Raw genomic sequence first — 24525 nt, 5'->3', positions numbered from 1 at the left:
ATGTCTCAAATACCCTTAAAATATACCTTAATGCATGTTTGAACTGATGCCAAAATGAAATCTAGTAGGCCTTGAGTTCCTGAAGATGAACGTGTAAGTAACATCTCTATATGACAAACAGGAAGGAAGCTACTGAAGAAAAACTCTCAGACATTTGACCTTGACCCTGTTTGGATCAATTACAAAAGCTAATGACACACTTTATACTATACACTTATACTATGGACTATACACTCTGCCATCTAGTGTAGGAATTTAAGAAGAGTAGTATCGTCTCACACAAATGGCACACTTTCGGTATTGTACTAACCGGAAGTATATGCTGCTTCCCGGTCGAGGGCAAATTACGTCAAACGCACGTAACGTGATGGCGCTAGCATTAGTGAAATAGTCAAACGGATAGCACAAATGAATTGAAACATTTTAGTGTTCATGTTATTGTTTCCTTTTATGCCCAACAGGGCATCAGTCATGGTCAGACAGAGGTGTAATCGTCTCCGCAGACGAATTTTGCTTGCACAATTTAAAATCAACATAGCAAGTTGTGGTTGTGGCTATGGCTGCTGGCAATGTAAACATCTGATTTCTCGTTCAGCATCTGAGCCTGATATAGCCCCGCCCAATCCGCTACTTAAGGAAAGCTGCGACCGTTAAGTACACAAAGTGTCCGTCGTTCCACACTTCGTTTTTTCGGTTGAATGAGTGAATCATCCGGGAACTTAAAGTGCACTTTGTTGTTTGAGGTTTTTCCCAGTGTGAACACACTAATCACACTATTTATACTACAAAATGGCGTAGAATAGTGCACAAGTGTGCGATTTGGAATGCTCTCTGAAATAAAGTCATCTGCTGGTTACAATGACAATTCCATATTAATCCAACAAACATTCAAAGACTTGTTCTTGAGATATCGTAAGAATCTCGAACAGATGCACGGGCAGACACGCAGACAACCCAAAATGACCATCTAGTGGTGAAGGCATAAAAATGACATTTCTGAAACTCTTCGGTCTGAATTCATACCTTATCATAATACAGAACATGTTTAAGAAAAACAAGCTGTTGATACCAGTAACTGCGTAACTGTAATCTTGTTAGTGCTCAGTGATTCATTTGACACTATGAATCACAAGAGCTCTACTGAGTGATTTGAACTCACAGTGAGCATTAAGGAGGTAGTACTGGGCTTATTCACAGGATTTCACAGTTAATATGTCAACAAGATGTTTTTTTCTTTCTTTTATCTTTTTCTTAAATCAGTTACAGCCTTTGTTACAGCTTTGGGGTACGCCAAGGATCAATATTATGTTCAGTCCTTTTTCTATTATATATGCTTCCATTGGGCAATATCATCAAGAAATACTGCATTTTATTCCACTTCTATGCTGATGAGTCAGTTTTATGTACATCTGAAGCCTATGCTATATGCCATTATACCTATGGAAATGAGTTGAGCTTTCAGAATCTTGTTTAGTTCCAACAGCCAGAAAGTAGTGCAGTAGAGCTAGTCTCATAAAGCCATACTAAAGATTCTTCTACTTTTTATTACTAAATGTGACCAACAACCATCTACTTTTGTACAAAGTGGGCAATTGAATGGCTTTAAACTACATACTTCTCCCCATACTCACCGTAAGCCAATATGCGAGTATATCTCATTTACTCGTCACTAACTGTTTCGATGCCGTGAAATGTTTTTTGTTCAGTGTGCAGAATTTTGTATATGCAGACGTTTGAACAGTCAAACAGAATTCTAAAGCTTGTGGCTAGCAAAGTGTACAATAACGGTCCAAGTGCTGGTTGTGGGTGGAACGGCCGAGGCTGAGACATCCTGCTGTACTGAACATCACCTACTGGTCAATTCATGCTTCACAGAACACCTAAGCCTCTTCCCCAGCATTTTATTATTCAGGGCCGATTCAGTAAGATGTTTACCATTGCATTCTCTTTGACTGGTTGAAGCCACACTGCTCGTTAATTATTCATTTTAAAAAAATAACATTCCCATAGAATATGTCTGGAATCAAATTCAAAATCCTTGATGCTCACCTACAAGACCTTGTCAGGAACAGCACCCTCCTACCTCAACTCTCTCCTGAAGGCCTATGTTCCCTCACGGAATCTGCGATCGATTAGCGACCGACGCTTAGTAGTTCCCACTCAGCGTTGCACAAGGTCCCTTTCCAGAACCTTCACACTAACTGTTCCTCAGTGGTGGAATGAACTTCCAATCTCAATCTGGACCGCAGAATCTCTCACCATCTTCAAAAAACAGCTAAAGATCCACCTCTTCCCTGAACACCTAACCAACTCATATTTTTAAAAAAAAATAAATAAATAAAAAACTTAAATATATTTGCACATTCCACCTCTACTCTGTGCACTTTGCTTCTTCTGGAACTCAATTAATGGATCTTGTATGGTAGCACTACTTGTATTGTTCTCTGCTAGATATATCGCTTTGCTTGTACTTTTCTCATTTAAGTTAGTCGCTTTGGATAAAATAAGTGAATAAATGTAATGTAAATGAACACTTTTGTTTGTCAAAATGTTCCAGAAACTTCAAGTGAGCAATGTGAGGAATTAGAGGTCGGACAGACATGTGCAACGCTTTAAACATCATTTCTTTCCAGAAAAACAAATGCAGCTAAATTTAAAAGAAAAGAAAAAAAAGAAAGAAAAAAAGTGACCTTCGCATCATTGCCTTTCTAAAAACTCCCCAGCAGCTTTGTACTGAACAAGTCTGCAGTGAAGGTGTGAATGATTCACACACAGCATGGGGCATTCTGAACCATTACTGCTGCAAGTCAGACTCTGAAGAAAGTTATTTTTTTTCCACATTAACCTAAAATATCAAAAAATCTATATTGGTATTTTACACTGAAGGGTTGAATTCCAGCCTCCCAACTTTTCTCGAAGCCGCACCACTTAATAAGTAAGCTTCTAAGAAGGGATTACAGAAGTCTAAACATCCCCTATAATTTACATAAAATTCTCCAAAACAATAGTCTTACATAAGGTTGCTGCAGTATGCTCTTAACTGCCCATGCTTTATCAGCTCTTAAACTAGAAATTTATTTTTAAAAATCTGCAGCCTTCAAATGAAATCCCATAGTGTTCTCAATAGCACAGTGCCTTAGTGTAATATTATCCTAGACGAGGAAGGGAGGAGAGAGCAGAAATAGCAGCATAACTCAAAGCTGCAGTTTAGTTCCCATGATATTCCGGTCGCAGTCGATAAAGTGACTTCCATCGAGAGAGAGGGGGGAAAAGAAAAAAAGAAAAAAACGGCCTTTCTTCAGCAGTAGGCTTAAACAAGTCAAGACAGCACATGGCTTAGTGTTTAAGAACAACGCATGTCAACTGTCTTCAAGTGTCTATAGCAGGTTATCATCATAATACGTGATGATTTGTCCTGAACAACTGGCAGTAGTAGGCCCTTATCAGTGCTGATTTGACTGAATGAGCATCTTCAATCCATGTTAATGGTCTATGGTGAGAAAGTTTTCTGATCAAGGCAAAAGCATAGAAACCCAAAGCAAGCAAGCACCCTCACAACAGGACACACACATACAAAATAACATTTTCCAGGTTCTGCTCAATATTTCTCGACAACAACTTCATTTTTGGCACAAAATAACAGACCATTTAAATTCCAAAAGACATAATTTACACATATACAGGGGCATGGAAATGCTGCATAGCCTCATTTGTTTGGCCACATCTCATAATTACGCCGCATACTACAAAACTAAATAGTGTGCCAATTAGTCACAGCCCCAGGCACTCTGTGGCCCATGGAGCATCTGAGCCATAGTTTCCTGGCTACAAGCTTCAGAATAATGAAGGCTACAATCACACTTTCATGTCACAATAAGCTTTTTGGATAAAAGATATAGTCACTGGACTGAACTGACAAACATTGCCACAGTACCATCTTTAGAGGTTTTGTTGGAAGCAGTTAGCGGTGAATAAACGGGCTCTTAATGGGCCAAAAGGACAAAATCAGTCAGTGTTTGGTCATTTTAACTGTCAGTCAAATGGCCTCTTTCTGTGAAAGTAAGCACGTCTTTGCCACATTTCTGACGAAACATAGACTGTCTAGCCAATGCTAGAAGTTTTGCTTGTGATACTATGTCAATAACATACGTCAATATTAGATGCTGATACTAGCACACGGTCATTGTACTATTTTATATACTATTTAGCACAGCATGTAATTAAAAGTTTTCGCAAGCCACAGTATTTGGCAGACTGTTATATTTGTTGGTATAATTATAGATTATTGTTAACTATTGATTTGGAGAGTTATTTTCTTTCACACGGTTATGACTACCATTCTCACACAAGATGGCCAGCGAGGATCAGTCAGTCATGGCTGGCCCTCATTCTCATACGATGGTTTGGTACGTGAGGGATCTGTTAAGATCAAAGGCTAAGCAACCTAAAGGGTCAGAAGTGCTAAAGCTCCTTCTACTGTGAATATGACCTCTCAGTGTGTGACCTTCTGCTACCAGGCTCAGGCGCTCAGTAGGCAACAGGATAATCACGTCACTCCTAACACACACTCGCTATGGGCAGGATCGAGATCAGAGGACTCAGAAAGAAAGTAAAGCTGGAACCGAGACTGTTCTTTATAGGTAGGTTGGTCTATAGTGGAAGACCAAGATTCTAGGAACGCACTGTTTTAGGAAGTGTATTACAAGATTTTCACTTCACTATGCCAGTGTTGTTAATGTGAAAGGGTATACAGTACGAAGAACCTGACTGAATTACCATAGTGAACTCTCCCCGTGATTAAATGGAGATACTCTGTGCTCTTAAATCAATCTCTGTCAGATCACAGTGGTCTTTTCCACTTAATTATGTTTATCTAACAGGGGAAGAGATGGGAGGAGAGAAATTCTAGAGATTTCCTCTACATCCCCAAAAGACCAGCAGGACTCTTGGCTCACTGAAATGGCTAACTGACATAGTTGGGGACTAACGCCCAAGTCTGGAGTCATTCACAGCTGAACAACAGCTCTGTCAGGAATGCGAGCTTAGATGTTAAATGGTACAACCGGCACGGTCTGGATTTATTTATTTATTTATTTATTTTAAAGAGTGCTCTCTGACAGCGGAGTCCTCCACGGTCAGCCAAAGCCAAACTCTCATTTGTTTTGAGTCTCTGAGGGTTTACCGTTCTCCACGAATGAATTCAGCTGAAGGAATCAGCAATTACTTTGACACTTAATATTAACTTGGGATTAGCTCATTCTTCAGGAAACTAAATGGCACATGTCAAGAACATGGTGGAGATCGATAAGGTGAATGATTCGTGATGAGAAAAATAAATCAGAGCTGACCTCTGACTACATGAGCCATTTGTCCTCAACCCTGGCAAATACACCCCCCCCCCCACCCTCATCTCCAATGTCCTCCTCTAAACAGTTCGATAGCGATGGAGGATGGAGGAGTAACGATCTCCAGAGAGAGAGAAAACCTTTATTCAGCAACTATGAAAGCAAAATGTACAACATGAAGGCACTGCTGCACTCAGCACTGCTTTGCACAAAGAGTAGGCTGGAGTGGGCCGTTTTGGGTATGGTTATAAAAAAAAAAAAAAATTTATAAAAAAAAAAAAAGAAAAAAAAAATCCCTAAACAGCTCTTTCAAAAATATTCAGTTATAAAAAGCACTAAGTGGCCTGGATATGTGGGTTATGAAACATACCTGAAACTGAAAATAAACTGTTTATTAGGTAACCAGGATCTCAAAAATCCTCTGTTTAACCACAGAGCACCAGTTCCTTATTAAAGACCTGCACAATTGCAAAACTAATCATCAAAAAAAAAAAAAAAAGGGTAGAATCTTCTATGTTAACATCAAGAGCACAAAGAGCCAGCTGTAATGTACATCGAGAATCACAGTGGGAGAACACTAAGCCACCTCTTTCTTTTCTATTGCTCTTGCCTTCCTGCCAAAGTAAGGCAGCACAATATGTGAGATGCAAGACTTTCTTACACACGTTGTTGTTGTTCCAGCTGAAAAGCAACAGTGAAACATAAAAGACCTCCAGTTTGGCTTAGTTTGTGTAAAGGCACAGAAAAAAAAGGAAGTGGAACAGCACATTTCCCCAAATTTAAAAATAGGGCATGTCTAGTCTCTTTATTTAAACAGTCCTTTAAAACAATGATTGACAAGGGGAATACGACCATGAAATACAAGTTCAATACAAGTTCAAGCATGCAATTAAACAAAAACATATTATGTCATCAGAAAATACAAAGTAGGTATTCACTGTGCAACTAGGAAAGAAATTCATTACAGAAATTTTTACTTTAGTATTACAAGGTCATATCTAGGAGAAGAGACATTTTGAGATTACACATAATTTACTAATTTAAAACTAATTTACATTTGCCATATTTAATGCTAATATAGTCTGACAATAATTAGTATATTAGCTTTTCCTGCTGCAATAAAGATGCTTTAAGGCTTAATACTTTTTAAAAACAAATGAACATAGCCGATCAGGTATTTATAGCTGGTAGACTGCGGTACTGTATGAAAATATACAGGCGCAGAGCCAAGCACCCATATGGAAGAAAAAAGAAAACGGTTCAATGACTCCAATTTGTTAACCATGAACCAGCACAGCTTCTGTAGCAGATTCCCTGTTGTGGCTTATCTAGTCATACGCATTTATGTAAATTATTGAATACAAGATCGAGACCTTAGGTCAGAAAGCGTCGCATTTTCATAGTTTTTCATACATTTTTCATTTCAATTAGAAAAGAAAAGAAAAGATGGGGAAAACAGAATGTATGAAGACAGAGGTATGCATTTTTCTCCTTGCAAGTTCAAAATTGATGTCTAATCAGTTCATGGCACTAATGAAAAGTGATAGCATGTTGTACACTACTACACTTTGAAGTGATGCAGCTTAGGTATAGTAATAAAATAATCACTAATAGTAATAGTATAGCATTAAAAGATAACCGCTGTCAACATTCAGTAATGGTAGCCACTTATCCAGACATCTGTAAGCAAGCCATTTTATGTAAATGGAACTTCACATATTTCAGTTTAATAACCATACAGTGGACCAAGACCAATCCTGCTTTGTAGTACACTTACCTTTTATTACTCTCATCATTTATACATAAAACATCTACAGCTAAACGATTCTTTCTCCTGTGCCTCTCCATACCGACACTTCAAGTCTGATCTTTACTATCAGCACCTGGATACTTACTGGCCACGGCTGCAAATGTTGTGATTACATCCTGGCTGATGATTGGCGATCAGAGAAAACCATAAACCAAGTTTAAATATATCTGCAAACAGCGACTAAGGGAGCCAAGCACTTTCTGGCCCAACCCATAAGCGACAGAGGAAGACAAAAGCCATTAGCATCATTACTGCTTGTTCCCCAAGATATATGCTTAACCTGAAGGCAAAATATCAAGCTGGTGCTCAGCTACAGCTTCACCCTGTATTCAGCAGCCCTCCCAAGTTGTAAATTAACAAAGTTTGATGATTAACATCAGGTCATGTTGTTAACTTTGTCACATACTAAGTTAGACGTCAACATTTAAAAGCATTTCCTCACTTCCTGCTTGTTTTGTTGACATTCCCACCAAACTCGCTTGCACGTTATGGATCCTGAATATAGATTGATCTCACAATGAAGTAATTCAAATTTCGTGATAAATGAAAATGTTTGAAAGAGAAGGAGCAACAAAACTTTGAAAAAATTCAAAATCGTGAAAAATACAATATGATGTTAAACTCATCATGACCCAAAGTATCAGAGAAACTGGAATCGTGTTTCTACTCTGTCGAGTTGCAGAGTTAGTACTGAAAACGTATGTCTAAATTTGCCCTGTTGGTGGCGCTACACCACTGTATCAGTAACAGACTGTCCTCCATCACTCTGTGTTCTATGGGCTGACATAGACCCCCATATCAAAGTATAAGATGAAGAAGAATTCAAATAGGGTGCCTATACACCTTTAGTGCTTGGCCTCTAATAACGCATCCCCCAGTGAAGACGTTTACGCGAGTAACTTTTAATCCTTTTGAACAAAATGCCATACTGACCTGAAGAAATTGACAATATAAAGTTAGAGGCAAGGTTAATATTCAGTCAAGCTCATGTTTGACCTTCATTCAGTTTTCTGGGAAACGCCTGTATGCTGGAGCCAGCAATGAGCAGCAGGATTACATAAACACGGTGCTGAAGCTAAACAGTATGCCTCTCTCATTAGTGATAAAACCACGAGGATAATCCTTCCCCCAACGCAGAAAAGGAACAAGCAAACAAAAACATTACCATAACTACAATGCGTCACGTTCCATTACGCTTATTCACCCCACAGCTGAACTCTTTCCCTCTAAACTGCGCCCTGTAAGCAGAGACAAATTCATTTTTCTGTACTGTAACATAATAAAATGCATGTAAGACTACCATTCTGATTATTCTTCTGTAAGGTGAGGTGAGGCGAGTCCACGTGACACGAGGAGTACTCGGCACTCATAAGCCTCGTCACAGATCCAGCTGCAGTCAGACTTACAGACAGACCGAGCTATTCACGAGCAATCCAGAAAACAAACACACCACTGTTATATGGTCCAACATACTGCTCGTAATACATCACACGGTTAAAAGATTAATGACGACCGTCACTTAGCTAGTGGGTTCCCAGGGCTGAGCACTTTCACACTACGGCTCTGTCCCTCTGTGCTGAAAGAGCTGTTAATATGTCTAGTACCACACTTGGTGCATGCCGGAAGACTCTCAGACAGGTTGTGAACTAGTGTGAATAAGGTCACGTTTCACCTCTCTGTGAGGTGAGCTACCAAAATGGAGACTGTACCATAGAACGGTTACCAGTTTCATGATAAAATTCCCCCGATGGTTAGTATTACCGTGTCCCATTCAATGATCATTAAAACCGTGCGTGATTATCGTGATTTGTAAAACCCGCGGTAAATGCTGTCCACACACACCCAGCGCGAGTCTGACGCAGGCACAGCATGCAACATGGTTGTTTTTTTGAGCGTGTAAACATGGCGCAAGGCAGTGACACCGAAGTGTCTTCATATTTTGGACTGTATAAAAATGCAGAGGGAAACTTAATAGAAGGTGGTAACCCTGTCTGCAGAGCTTGCAGACAGAAAGTCGCACGCGAAAGGGGGCAAGACGTGCAATCTGCAGAGTCGTCTTCGTAACAACCGTCCATCACTTTATAGTGAATGCAAGGCAAGTTAACTTTTAGCTCAATGCATGAGTTGGGGAAAAGTATGAATAATAAAAGTAAATAGTTGGACACGATATTGATTTGGGTGGAAAATTTCGAAGCAAGGGCATGGCTTTGAGCCAAGACAAGGCAAACAAATTCAAACAAGACAGTAACAAATAAATAAGTGTGACATTTAAGGGATAACGTACATTCATACCACTAATACACGGCTTTTCAAATCATTACGGGGACATTAAATAGTGATTTGATTGGATTCGTTCACATATTTAAATGTTGCAAGTTTCGTGTCAACACCTGCACATTGGATTTGTTGACACATGGTGGTATTATTTTATATTATTATGTTGTATAATTGTACACGCACATTACTTTACTCGTTTTTATATGCACAATTAGGGCTGTGTGTTTTACATCTCATGGCTACATGGTGCCAACTTTAAATGTTAATGTTATTATGTTTACGCTGCTAATTGTATTTGATGTTTGTTGATTTTCAAATAAAAAACCTGTTTAAATGATGGCAATGTGTGCATCAGAACCTTTTTTTTTTTTTTTTTTACATTTTTCCAGCACATTTCAACAATACCGTGATCATACAGATAACCGTGATAGTTTTGGTCACGATAATCGTGAGGTGAAATTTTCATACCGTTACATCTCTAGTACCATATGGCTGAATATGTGAGAATTTGTCATCCTGCGATATTGCCATATAATCGATAGTGTGTTTACGCACCGAAATGTGAGCATCCGACACATAGAACGAGAAACGACCAACCTTAGATGAGGAAGACGAATCAAAAAAGTAGAAGATCAGATGAGAATCAAATGTCTGTCAAAAACCTGTATCAACAAAAGGGTGGAAAAGCATCAAATTTGTTCCACCACCTTGCGCAAAAACACCAACCAGAATATGAGGAACGACTGAAGCTGATCAAGGAGAAACTGTCAACAAATAAAGTAAAGCAAACTCCTTTAGTTCGGAACTGTATGGGGAAAAAGAAACAGTTTAAAATGTTACTATTTTCATATCGGCATTTATATTTTTACCGCAAAATAAATAAACGCCATGAAATATCGTGATATAGTAGTAAGTCTATATTGCCCATCCCTATTCATACCCTCTCTCAAATGCATTTATTAAAATTGTTCTGTAAGAGAATAAAGACAAAATTTACAACATTATCTGTGCAATAATGTCAAATAGAGATGTAAACCATTAACCATGTGGTTTAAATTTCATTTCAATTAAGAAAAAATTGACACAATTCTGTATGAAACTGCTTGAAATATCACAGAATAGCTTGTAAAGAGCTTGTAACGTAACAATGTGCCGTTAAGTAGGTCACATGATCATCACATCAGCTACCTGTAACCATCGGGGTGTGTCAGTCAGCTCCCAAGTTCAGCAGTCAGGGCACTGATCGGCCATTTTGACGTTCTATACACGGTTTGTTTGAGTCGAATAACTTTTAAGTGTTTAATGATTTTTTTTTTAATGTTAAAAATCCACAGATGCTCCATTTAATTTAAACAAATCTTTAAAATGTGCTGCTATTTAACAAAAAACATAAGTGAGGAACTATTCATCTGTACGGAGATATTTATTTAATATTCTCCACTGTCAGGACTTTGCATCACACCACGTCATCATGTTTTTATTCCTTACATATTACACTGCAATTACATTTCATTTATTACAACTTCGTCTCGTTTTCCATACATTTGTACCGTATGCAACATTTAAATAAGCTGTACTTTGATGCAAGCCATGTTGATGGTTTTGTATCTCTTCCTGTAGGGCAGTTCATTTAAAAGCTTAGCTGTTAAAACATTGGGTCAGTATCGTAATGAGCCGATAATCAAGGTTTCAGTATGACTATCGGAAAACAAAAAAAAAAATTAGATCATGCTTTCTCTAACTCTGATTTATATTGATGTTTTTATTTATTTATTTCACAGCCTACGTTGTGATTTATTTAATTTTTTTTTTACCTGGCATGACCTCTTGCTGCTTTCAAAACATTATTTTCATCCATCGTGAAAAACCCTAAGCCTAATGCATTTCCATTACCTTTTATCAACACAATACTACCGCAAAAAAGTGAATTAATATGGACTTCCTAAATCACTAAACAAAACAGGACAAAACACACCAATCCATCTCTTCTGAGCAGAATCCTCCTGTTAATGTGATAAACAGCCATAAAAACCCAAAGAAAAACAAGCACGCTGTTAAAATAATAAAGAATAATGCTTTTAGAATAAAATATAAACATTTTTTATTTTTATGGAAACATCTGATGTTTTTCTGCAAGAACTGAGAGGCATCCAAGAATTAAATACTTTTTTTCATCCATAATGGTCTTCCAATCTTAATCAGTCCATGGTGACCTCTCTCTCCCAAAACTAAAAACCTTGGGGAACAAGAAAAAAAAAAAAAAAAAACATTCAAACCTTCAGAGCGAATTTTACTCACTGCTCAATGCCCAGAATTCAAATTAAACTTTTCTACACAATCTTTTGTCTAAAGAGAAAAATCGTAGGCTACACTAATATAAAAAAAAAAAAAATCCAGTTTTACCCCTTTTAAATGGCGAGGTTAGCATATCTGCTAATCAGAGCAGCACATCGGAGAAAATCCCCGACGGGTTTTGCTAGCCTAGATTGAGACCTAGAAAGTTCAATGATTGATTTATTGCTATTTTTATACGTCCTACTTCGAGAAAAATGGTTCAGCACAGACGGGGACAGCGAGGTACAGAACGTCTTAAAAAAAAAGGTAAGTTCAAAATTCCCTAGACAAAATTAACTAGCTAGCATTCAGCCTGACGAACACAGGACACAGCCACACTTCACCGTCTAGTTCCACTGCAGGAAACTGGTCTGAAGAGCAACAAAAATACATGCGTTTTCACACAGACACACACACAGACACACACACAGACACACAGAGATGTGCACACACACAAAGACACAGGCAGAGAGAGACACACCCACAGACACACATATGGACATGCAGACACACACACACACACACACACACACACACACACACCATAAGGCACACTGGCAGGGTTAAACTTCACTCCATCCAAAAGCTGGTTTTTAAACACAGTAAACTTCATAGCAGCAGATTTACCTCTCCAGTCTCCACACTATATGACTAACACACTATAATTAGCACGCAGCACTATGACTGAATGATAACGGCCTGTCTCTGGGCTGCTCCAAGCTCCAGCCTTTCCCTTTAAACCCTACATGATCCATACATAAGGAGTGAAGCAGCAGCACACTGACACTCAGTCTCTCTCTCTCTCTCTCTCTCTCTCTCTCTCTCTCTACGATTCACTTTGTGACTGGCACAGAGAGGGGAAACAAAGACGACACTGTGATTTAAGCACCCCTCCCCACACACACAGCCACCCAGCTGTCCTTTACCCCTCCTTCACCCTCACTGTGTCTAAAACACACCCTCAGCCCAGAGTCCCGGAGGTCCAGGGCTTAATACGCTGACCGGACAGACGGACGAGTCATAGCCACCAGCCTGAACACTGCCAATGGGAACGCCCTTAAACCCCACCTACAAAGGCCAGGCTGCTGTTACTCCATTCCCCCCCAACCAACCCCACACCCACACACACACACACACACACACACACACACACACACACACACACACACACACACACACACACACACACACACACACACCTCCTCGTCCTCAGCCCTGCCCATTCATTGAGGCTCCCTTTATTTATTTATTTTATGGTGGTTAAAACTTGCAACCCTGAACGACGTCCTTCTTTTCCAGCACAAGCTTTGATGTGACTGCTGTATGTCTATTTTCAGCTAGGAACAGAGGCATGTTGACCTACCACTGTATTATTTTCTGCCCCTTCATGCCTTAATTGTGGCTTGCCCTTTCTTTTTTTTGCAAGTGCAAGGCAGGAAAAACAAGTCTGAAGAACAAAAAAAAAAAAAAAAAAAAAAAAAAAAAAAAAAAAACCTCTACAGCTTTTAAAAAAAGCCTGCAATCTATGATTACCTGATTATAAAAAAAACAGCAGCTAATAATAAACTGGAGATTGCTCACAAACAACAACCGACATAACACTCACATCCTCTTGAAAATTACTCTGATCGAATTCGGGATAAATGCATGAGACAAGTGCTTCAAAAGGTTAAAGCAGGAAATGTTTGTTAACATAGGAAATGTACGTGAGCAGAAAGCAGCCTACAACAGGAAGTCGCTCACCTGACTCTGTTCTCAGACATTTCCTCTACACACAGGGGACGGCAGGGACGGATGTATGTGTGTGTATATATATATATATAATGGCTTACAAGACAGCATGGCCAGCCCTCAATAAGAGAAAAACCAATCATAATCTTTGTTGTTGTTTTTTGTTAAAATTCCTTACTCACCTCCATAAGTAAGAAGAGTACAACCTAGCAACTGGAAGAAATATTTTCTAGAGGAATCCAGACACTCGTTAAGCGCTGGAACACTTGCATTGAACTAATGGATATTACATAGGAAAATTATACACCCATTTGTAATACACATTGCAGAATAAAATAAATAAATAAATAAATAAATAAATAAAAAAAGAGGTTCTCCTGTGTGACACAACAGAAAAGCATTCGCTGCATCATCAGGAAAAATCACAAGTTTGCGAACCTTGATGCCAGAGCCATCCATGGGTAGGAGCCCAAGAGAGCAAAATTTAGCCGTGCTCTCAAGGAGGGAGGTGAAATCAGATGAAAAATCAATCAATCAATCAATCAATCAATCAATAAAATAAGGTTTTCATTTGGCTCACGCTGGTATTTGCCGATTATATGATGTACAGCACATTCAACACAATATTATTACAATATTATATAAACACTTCAATATCACAGCACTGCACTCCATTCAGTTTTGATTAAACATCATTAGTGTTTGTAGCGGGCCAGATCTTGTATTTAAGACATGATAACACTTGATTAATCCCCAGATGGAGAAATTAGGGATATATACTGTAGCAAATATATAAAGACAAACATCAGATGTGCTACCGCATATCTGAGTCCATCTCCCACGGTCTCTCAAATACAGTGCTGTGAAAAAGTATTCGATTTCTTCTGTTTTTGTGTCTCTCTCATATTCAGTAGTTTTAGATCTTCGAACGAAATACAACATAAACCAAAGGCAACCTGAGTAAACACTCTATACACTTTTTATTTTAACATTTTTTATTAAGCAAAAAAAAAAAAAAAAAAAAGTTAGCTAACACCTATCACCCATGTGAAAAACTAACTGCCCCCTTAAACTTACAATCTTCCCAGTGTCTTTCTGATAGTGCAGTCATGAACAGTGACCTTTATTGATGTAAGAGAGGCCTGTAGTTCCTTTGATGTTGTTGCTGTGCCCTTGGGGGAACTTTGGAAGGTCGGCCACTTCTGGGAAGGTTCACTACTGAGTCGAGTTTTTCCAGTTGGAGATAACGGCTCTCACTGTGGTTCTTTTGGGTCCCAGAGCCTTTGAAATATCTTTGTAACCCTTCCCAGACTGATGTATTTCAATCACCTTCTTCCTCATCATTGCTGGGATTTCTTTCAGTTTTGGCGTAGTGTGTCAGTGGGTAAGACCTTTTAACCAACTTCATGCTGTTGAAGTGTTGATTAGATTGAGCAGGGTTTGCAGTAAGCAGGCCTGGTTGTGTCTAGTCCAGCTGAACCCCAGTTTCATAGATTTGGGGAATTTAGTAACTATGAGGGCAAATACATTTTCACACAGACCCAGTTGGTATTGGATAACAGTTTTGCTTCAATAAATAATAAGATAATTTAAAAACTGTGTTTTGTGTTTACTCAGGCTGCCTGTGCTTTATCTTTGATTTTGTTTTAATTTCTGAAACTATTTAGTACGAGATATAAACAAAAACAGAAGAAATCAGGCTACTTTTTCACAGCACTGTACTACTACATACTCTACTATATTTTGCAGTACAAATATACAATTCATTCATCTTCACTAAGCTCTTTATCTAGATCAGGGTCATAATGGAGTTGGAGTCTATCCCAGGAACAAAGGATGGTACATGCCATTTCAGGGCACTGTGCACACACTCATTCACACCTAGGGGCAAATGAGATTACCAATCCACCTGCATGTTTTATAGGGTGGTAGAAAACCAGAGAACCCGGAGGAAACCCACATGAACATGAGGAGCAGAGAAACTCTATACTACAAATATAGTTTAAAAGGCATAAAAAGCTAAAAGTCTGACTGAAGACTTCATGCCCTCTCAGTCTCCAAGCCTGATTTCAATAAGCTCAAAGGGTGGGCCTACAACAGAGGCCACCAACTGGTCAACAAAAAACTGGTCAACATGGAGGTCAACAAAATACTGTAGCAGAACCAATCAATGTATGAGGGGAAAAACTGGCCATAGTTTAGTGACCCAGTGGTTCAGGAATCATTAGTAGCAGATACTTTGTCATGACCAATCACATGAATTTATGTAAATTATTTACCCAAAGATTCAAGAAAAGAGGAGAGGTTTCATAGACTTTTACAGATTTATTTTTTGTATTTTATTTACCCTCTCTGGTGTAATTAGAAGGGATGAAATAGCTAGTTGAAAACAAAAAAAACAAAAAAACAAAACAAAAATAGCAAACACCAAATGTTTAAAGATGACTGGACAGCAAAGTATGTGTTTATTCCTCACTTCCAGTTCGAACCACATGTCTCATCTGTTCAGAACGTGTGGCGCTACTCAAAAGTAATACTGTGCAAAAACAAAATAACCACTTCAAATTGATGCGTCTCATTTGCAGCCATTTTATTTAGCTGGACCTATCCAAAAAAATGTTATTCTATAGTTAGGTCATATTAAGACAGGAAAATGCAAACTTCTTTTTCCTTTATGAATATCTTAAAATACTCTGTTTGACCGCCTGTCACTTGTAATAATGCAGGAATATCGATGAAAGCTAACAGATTCAATGTCTCTTTGGTATAAAAATAAATTACTTTACAAACTTTTGCACCTGACTCTATGATGACGCAGACGGAGGTTTCATTTTGGATAAATCAATGCACAGTACTGCTATGGTTTTTTACAAACAGTGTGTGGTAGGGCAAAGTAGGTGATTGAGCATACTGTAGACAGACACATTGTCTGGCAAGAGAGAGAGAGAGAGGAGGACACAGTGACACAGCAGCAGAGAAGAAAGTCACCTGACGTATGCCACACCAAGCATGTCTCAAACAGAAGAGTGGCATGGCATATGTACAAAAGAAAAACAGATTCAGTCTGTTACACCACGCAGCAATTTGTCTCCATGATTTCAGGCCTCACAGAGGGAAAGAGACTGCCTGCAGATGTACGCACACTGCTTACGGGTTTCAGTGCTGTCAGACGCACGGTGCAGCTCACACAGCGCTTGTTAGAAAGCAGCAGTGCATCAGCACCAGCGTTAGGAGGCTCAGGAGAGTTTCTGTCAAAATGAGGAAAGATTTATGGCACAGCAATTTCTTTTAACGCAGCTGCATTGGCACGGTCACCTTTTCTATATAATGATGAGAGGAAAAACAAGTCACTGTGATGGTCTGCTACCAGCTGCCGCATCCAGATTCCCAACATAGCCCATGACGCGCTTTAATCAGGCAAGTTAAAGAGTCAAAAGCTGTCAAATAGAGTTAAACTAACAGTCAAACTTCTCTATGAGATAAAATGTGCTTCACTGAGCTTTCAGACCCATGTTGTTTGATGGTGAATGCTAATTAATTTTGTTCTTTACAATTTGTTTTAACTGGGGTGATCCATCCATCCATCCATCCATCCATCCATCCTCAGGCACAATGATCCACCAAAAAACAGGGGTCTCCATTCTCACCTAAGTGAACCACTTCCTTTCTGGTGGAAACTCAGATGGACAACGGAGCACACCAAGATCACACCAGGGCAGCGTACCACACTTGGAGGACAATCTATCTTCTGCATACAGGAGCTCACAGATGCCCATGATTGGCTAACATCGCTGACTGTCAGAGGAGAGAGAGAGTGCCACTCCTCAAACCCAAAGTAACCCCATTTTGCTCTCTTGGAATCCCAGATATAGCTGTGATATTGTCAGTATTCAAATTTGATTCAAATCTCCGGATTATAGGGTGAACATTTTTCAGTCACACCCCTCGGCAGACCAATGTTCATGTTCATATATTTTTTGATGGACTGTGATATCCATTACAGGATTACACATCTGCAACCATATGACCACACAAAGTAATGTACTCCACCTTTGTAGTCTTAAACAACGAACAAAACAGGATGTTTATTATTTAAGTTGTGAAACAAACACATCATATTTCTTATCCATGTAAAATGTATCCATTTATAGTTACATTTAATGTTACTTTCAATTATCACTTACATTATAGCAGCTACATCCCCTCACCAGACACTTTTTTCTTCTCTTGAAGTTAATAAGACCTTATAAAAAATGCAGATCGTCATGTTACTGAGGACCTCGAATTCTAACAGCATGTTTTAATTCATTCATTATTGGTCTTAGATTATATGGAACATCCACCATACAAGTCAGTTACATCTGGCACTACAGTCAGAGCAGCTGTTACACAAGATTAAATCAACACCTTCCGACCAACACCCGAAACTTCAGCAGCAATCTGATGTCATAAATATGCATACACGTCTGTGTTAATATGGAAATATATTTATCACCTCTTTATGAACAAAAAGCATTTACTTCTAGAGCATATGCAGATCAGCACATGTGTTTTACTTTAATTGCTTAAATATATTTTAAGGCATATTCATCAACTGAATGGACAATAGAAATGGAAAATGGCAATAGCTTTGTAAGTAAGTGTGTGTAAAAACACTAGAGAAATTGTTCAAACCATTTGATGCACTTGAAAATCACTGCAACGTGAAAACCAACTGAAACAAAAAGATACAATGTCACAAAATCTCTGGTGAGGACTTGGGCAAATGAACCAGGTGTGAAAACAGCATGAGGTGCTTTATTTAGCCCATTTGAACTGGTGGGAAGGTGGAAAACACACCAATCACACACCAATCGTTTGAGAAGGTGGAAAACACACCAATCACACACTAGTGGAGACCAAAAAAAATCACACCATTGGCCTTCTGCTTCCAGCACGCCAGAGGCAAGAGTAGCATGGAGAAACCAGATAGTGGGATTAGAAATCATTAAATTATACAGCTGTAGAAGAGTAAAGGCAAAAATGATGAAGTTATAACACTTCTGAGGAGGCTACAGTATCCTGGTGAGATTAGCTACTGAATCATGGATGAGCCTTCGGCCTAAAACGAATCGATAGAAAACCAAACAGAAAAAGCCCCAAATTATCTATGACTTAGGATCGTCCACTGATTTTCTGTGCATTCTGGCCATTCGTCCAAATAAAACCCACAGTTCGAGGTCACTAAAACACCTACCAGAGTGTTTCCGTGTCAACGAGTTGACACCGGCGAGTTGTTTCAGTGTGGTCTCTAATTACATGTCTACACTTTCCATCACTAATGCAGAAGCATCACCTTGTGCTGCATTCAGTACTTCTCAACATAACTCTCCAATGTTACAAATGCACACCACATAGACTTGCGCCGAGGGAGGCAATTTGCGCAACTCGATGTGTTACGTTCTTCTACTGGTGTTAGACGTAAAATTTCATTACTGCTGGGCTGGGATGCTCTTATCAGTTCATATCAAATGAGGCAAATGGACTAATAAAATGTGTCATAAACGGGTTTAAATGGAGGGTCTTAAAGGATGTGGGCCATGCAAATGAATAACTAAAATTACACAACCACATTGACAGCATGTCTACTTCAATACTGTGCTGCCTTTGCTGAGAAATATGGTCATGCATCAAGAGGATTAAAAAAAATAATAATAAAAAGATGTGCTGTCTGCAATGAGATCTGCTGCAGCAACTCTAGTGCATGTTTACATCTCAACATAAATGGGTCATTTCCCCCTTGAGTCGATCAAGCGTCCATGTCGGAAATGCGCATTTCGGCATCGGACATTCGTTTTTATCGGCTTTCTGCAGAGAAAGTCAAGGTCAGTGTGTAAACGAAGAACTCAGACACAGTGTAATAGAATCAGCACTCTTAGTACTGTAACAGACACCACACTAATGTGCACACAAAAGCTTGGTGGGGTCTCATGTGAAAACAAAACCACTGACAAGTTTCATGACTTTCTGCTCAAGGAGAGCGACGCAGAAGTCGACACACCCAAAACAAACAATTCACGAAACATAATGGAATCTGATAAAGCGCTCGGCTCATCAGCAGGAAAATGCAAGCAGAAAATGTAAGCGATTGAGACTCTTAAAATAAACAAGATGAGGTCAGCAGAGTGACACCTGACTGGGGCTGAGAAAGAAAGAAATTCAAGAACTTTCTGCGAAGTCAAAGCAGGCCAAGTTCAGACTTTTCCACGGAATTAATGCGCTGTGTTTCAAACGTGGCTGAAACTTTTCACTTCCACTTCACTGCCGCAGTCATCCGAATGTTCTCTACACCTTGATAAGTTCTGGTTTGACATGACCTGCATTACAAGAGGGAAAAAGAGGCTCTCTCTGGCACACACTCCTACTCTTTCACTCTATATCAGCACAGGCTCATTCGAGACAAGGTCCCATGCTGTTCGTCACGCTCCTCCTCCTTTAGACTGAAAGCCGGTGAATTAGTGCCACCTCGCACGATAAATCCGACGCACCTGCCAGGTCCTGGCGTGTACCCAGTAAATCTCGACTTTAGAGAAAGTCTTGGAAAACAAGTTCAAGACCTGAGCCATAAGTGCTGCACTTTAAATCCACATGATCCATGGAGTGCCATCAGGATCACAGCAGGATTTATGCGGAACTGCGTTAGAGCAGTTCATTAGCGTCATAACAGACACTCGCATGCCCTGGTAATGATAGTGCCAGAGCTGGAGAGGTGGCACAGAGGAGGCAAGAGAGAGCAGATCACCATAGGGACACGGCCTGATTATTTCTAGCATGCACGCTAGGCTGCGAGCCACCACATATGCCGACTTTCAGAGAGACAAACTTTTACAGAAACCCCAAAGGCAATCACAGCTGGATGAACTCCGAGCATGCAGCTGTAGCAAGTGAACGTTTGCACGTCCGAACGTTTCCTGCCTGGCCGAGCAGCGACTGCAAAGCCAGATCATCTTCAGAACCAAAGCTATGTAGTGCATCATAAAGAAATCTGCCAGACCTGATAAGCTTATCGCTCCATGGCATTTAGTGACAAAGAACACAGTGTTAAACATCCACAAACTTTTAAATGAAAAAGTAATAACACCACTCAAGTACCAGCTGAATTCACCAGCAGACAGATCAGAAAAGTTTCCAAGACATGATCGCAAAATTTTATTGAGCATGCATGATTGACATCCCTCTATCTGAGACGCCCACAGTGTACACCAGTCGAACAAAACTAAACACAATGACTGAAAGAATAAGGAGTGTTCAAGCCTACAGTCAAGTGCAAACATTTCCATCCCCATGAGACACAGGAAAAAATACAAAGAAGTTTATTAAATAGCAAAAAGATAACGTGTGTTAGGAATGACAGTTTTCCCCTCATTAACACAACTAAAAAAATGGCCAAAGAGCACATAATAAGATATTAATAACACACTGACGCCTAACAGCTCCAGTGTCCCGGGTTCTCAGGTTTTCTCCCACTTCCCAAAAACATGCCAGTCTAAAATGCCCCTAAAACTGAATGAGTGTGTGAAGGTGTGTGTGCATGGTGTATCACAGAGCACCCTGTTCCTGGGGCAGGCTCTGGATCCACCATGACCCCAACAAGGACAAAGCTCTTACTGAAGATGAGCTTGTACACCCATCCTTTACCTTTATAACTGCCTCCCATCCTGTATCGAATCCACCGTAGGGTACTCGAGGCACAAGGGGGGAGGGGGGAGGGGGACACCCTGGACAGGCTGCCAACCTATCGCAGGGAACAATCGCAGACACGTTCACTCAACCATTTACATGCTACAGACAATTTGGTAATGCCAATTAGCCTACAGCACATGTCTTTGGACTGGGGGAGGAAACCGGAGTACCCGAAGAAAACCCCTGAAGCATAGGGAGAACATGCAAGCTCTGTGCACACACGGCGGAGGCGGGATTCAAACCCCCAACTCCGGCTGTGTGAGGCAAATGTGCTAACCACAATTGGCACGTTGGCAATATGATATCGATATCATGATCACCGTCATCATTACGGTCAGGTGTCCGTGTTTTACCTCTACTTTGTTGGTCATAATAAATCATAAGTAACTGGATGTTAAAAGCAAGTTTGCACCAATGGCTTCATTTTCCTTCATTTTCTTTGTTAAATACATACATTTTTATAACGGCTACACAACACTCTCTCAAACTATTGGGACCACTTTGTCAGTAACATCTCAGCAAAATAATATATAAAATGATATATAGGTGTGCATTATGAAGATGTTTTCAAGGATTGCGATATGATCTTTTAGCCATTTCACCCATCCCTAATCCTCTAAAGAGCTTTTAAACAGCTCTTAGTTATAAATTGTTCCAGACACATCCGTTCTAACTCTGGCACATTGCTCAGCCAATCTTTGCTCGCTCTCTCTCTCTCTCTCTCTCTCTCTCTCTCTCTCTCTCTCTTTCTCAACTGTTGTCAAAGCAGGTGCTGAGAGGCTCATGGCAAAACTTCTTTTATTGATTTTGCTTAATGTATTGCTTCAGTTTTTGAAATAAAAATGTGTTTTTGTAGGTAAACTAAATACTAGAGCTATTTGCTAGGGTAACACTTGCTGGGTTAGCTTTCATTGGCTCTTTTGTTCTGACTTGAAGAGAGAAGTAAGCAGAAACACACAGCCTCGTGTCTACAATGGTGAAATGCAAATAAATTTAGAAAGCAATTAAGGAGTTTGTGTCCTGGAGCCTTACTTGATACAGTAAAGCTTTTTTCCAACTCAAAGGCATTTGACAACCCCAGCTGAACAGTTTGGTGTATTTGTCATTCCCTGATCAGTACAGTGAAAGCTAGAACTAAAATATACACTCAAGTTACAGGCAAAGCTCCTCCTCCTTTACACATCACTTGCAACACTGACACCTCCATTTGCACCTGCCTTCTTCTGTAATTAATCTAGAGGTGGTAATTACATGCATGGCAACTCTCATCTCAACTGAAAAAGCAAATTAATCTAAGCCTGGAAACTATGGACAGAAGAGGAGAAGGGCTGTTGATGTACCTACTGTCTGAGTGTACCTGCTGGTCCCTGAAAGCCTGCTGGGCAAAGCGCTTCAACTTCTGTGCAAAAATAAATAAATAAAATTAGCTACAGACAAAGTCAGCGACGAATCTATCAGCAGGAGAACAATTTACAAAGTAGCAACTGTGTTGAAGTGAGTTGGGATGATTTAGAGGGGGGTGGGGTGCTAGAAAGAGAAGTGAAGAAGGAAAAAAATATTTTAAAAAATTTTATCACAGACTGAATGAGAGACTGAGGAAGGAAGTGTACGGGGGAATTTATATCCATGTGGCACATGCAATAAATTCAAACTCACGGCTCAAGTTTTATGCTGCAATCTTAAAAAACTCAAATCTCACCAGTCTCAAAGAGAGCAACTCTAACAAGGTCAGAGTGGGAACTGAGTGTGCAACAACCAGGAACGTGTGAGGAATCAGGTATATGATACTCATTCATTCATCTTCAGCAACTACTTTTCCCCCAAGCCAGAATGCCAGACACTATCCCGGAGCTTATTCGAAACATCAAGTGGTCATTCAAACAACATTGTGCTTGATGCCCAACCCAGCTCTCAGCAAGCACACACTGTGCTATAATCAATGTTTTCTGAATAACAGATACAGGCCTCAAATAAGTAGTTAGGTCCGACACACTAACCACATGTGAATACGAGCATCAGCTGTTATTAACCTGATCACTATGCATGACTTTGCAGTGGTTTAATTAGCACCCGAAAGTGTATGGTGCGTGTTTCTGGGTTGCTGGATACACACTAAAGCATGATCTCTCTCTGATAGTCAACAGAAAATCAGAAGAGCTAGTATGAAGCAAAAGCGGTGGCGTCTGCATGATTGTCAGCCACACAAGTGACTCAACTAATTCAGGATGACTGGAACCCACTGTCACTGTGAAAAGACGGCTTTCTGACAACCCCCTTAAAAATAAAGCATGACAATAATGTAGAATTTTTGGTACATGATAAATAATCCACTTTCACAAACAAAGACAAAGACGTGATTAACTATGCACTAAGTGCTAATACACACATACAGCCCCCTCTGAAAATATTGGAACAGCAAGGCCAATTCAGTTGTTTTTGCTGAGGACATTTTGGTTTTAGATCAAAAGATGAATATGAGATTTTAGAATTTCAGCTTATATTTCCTGGTATTTATTTGTAGTTGCGTTAAAAGATGTAGTACAGCCCATTTTGTATCGGACTACCCAATTTGTAGGTGAGGGGAAAATATTGGAACATGTGACTAACAGGAATTTCTTGATACCCAGGTGTGTCCTGTTAGACTGACTGTTTAAACAGTAAATAGCTTTGAACATCTGCGATTGGTTTTAGCCTTCAGTTTCAGCTGTGACGACTGCATTTGTTGTTAAAAAGGATAAGCCATCATGAAGATCAGAGAGCTGTCTATGGGAGAAAAGCAAGCCATTTTGAAACTGAGAAAAGAGGGAAAATCACTCAGATGCATTGCACAAATATTTGGTATAGCCAATACAACAATCTGGAATGTCCTGAAAAAGAAAGAAACCACTGGTGTACTGAGCAACACACACCAAATGGGTCGGCCAAGGAAAACAACAACAACAACAGCTGGGGTAAAGGTATGACAATCCACCATTTGACTTCAAGAACAGAAATATAAAGGCCATACCACAAGATGCAAACTACTCATCAGCAGTACGAATAGGAAAGCTAGATTGGAATTAGCAAAGAAATACAGAGATGAGCCACAAAAGTTCTGGAACTAAAAGTAACCTCTACCAAAGTGATGGAAACGTGTGGAGAAAGAAAAGGATCTGCTCATGATCCAAAACATACGAGCTCATCTGTGAAACATGGTGGAGGTAGTGTTATGGCTTGGGCTTGCATGGCTGCTTCTGGAACAGGCTCACTAATCTTTATTGATGATGTAACTCATCATGGTAGCAGCAGAATGAATTCAGAAGTTTA

At 39.7% G+C, this 24525-nt stretch overlaps 1 protein-coding gene across 6 annotated transcripts in view; it reads right to left on the bottom strand.

Annotated features, from left to right (window-relative positions):
• Positions 1-24525, bottom strand: part of elmo1 (engulfment and cell motility 1 (ced-12 homolog, C. elegans)) — a 91482-nt gene that overhangs the window by 64782 nt on the left and 2175 nt on the right. The window contains exon 2 of one of the 6 annotated variants that reach the window (XM_053675072.1): positions 22560-22618. The exons of 3 other annotated variants lie outside the window; for them this stretch is intronic. The gene's annotated coding sequence lies outside the window, so the exon portion shown is untranslated. Of the gene's footprint in view, positions 1-7240; positions 7404-22559; positions 22619-24525 lie in introns of those variants that run through there. 2 more of the 6 variants (XM_053675070.1, XM_053675073.1) reach the window with 2 other exon arrangements.

Source organism: Ictalurus punctatus, chromosome 24 (assembly GCF_001660625.3).
Source record: "Ictalurus punctatus breed USDA103 chromosome 24, Coco_2.0, whole genome shotgun sequence".
NCBI classification, from domain to species: domain Eukaryota; kingdom Metazoa; phylum Chordata; class Actinopteri; order Siluriformes; family Ictaluridae; genus Ictalurus; species Ictalurus punctatus.
The sequence above is the reverse complement of the archived record's forward strand: the minus strand, read 5'-3'. Positions and strand labels throughout refer to the sequence as shown.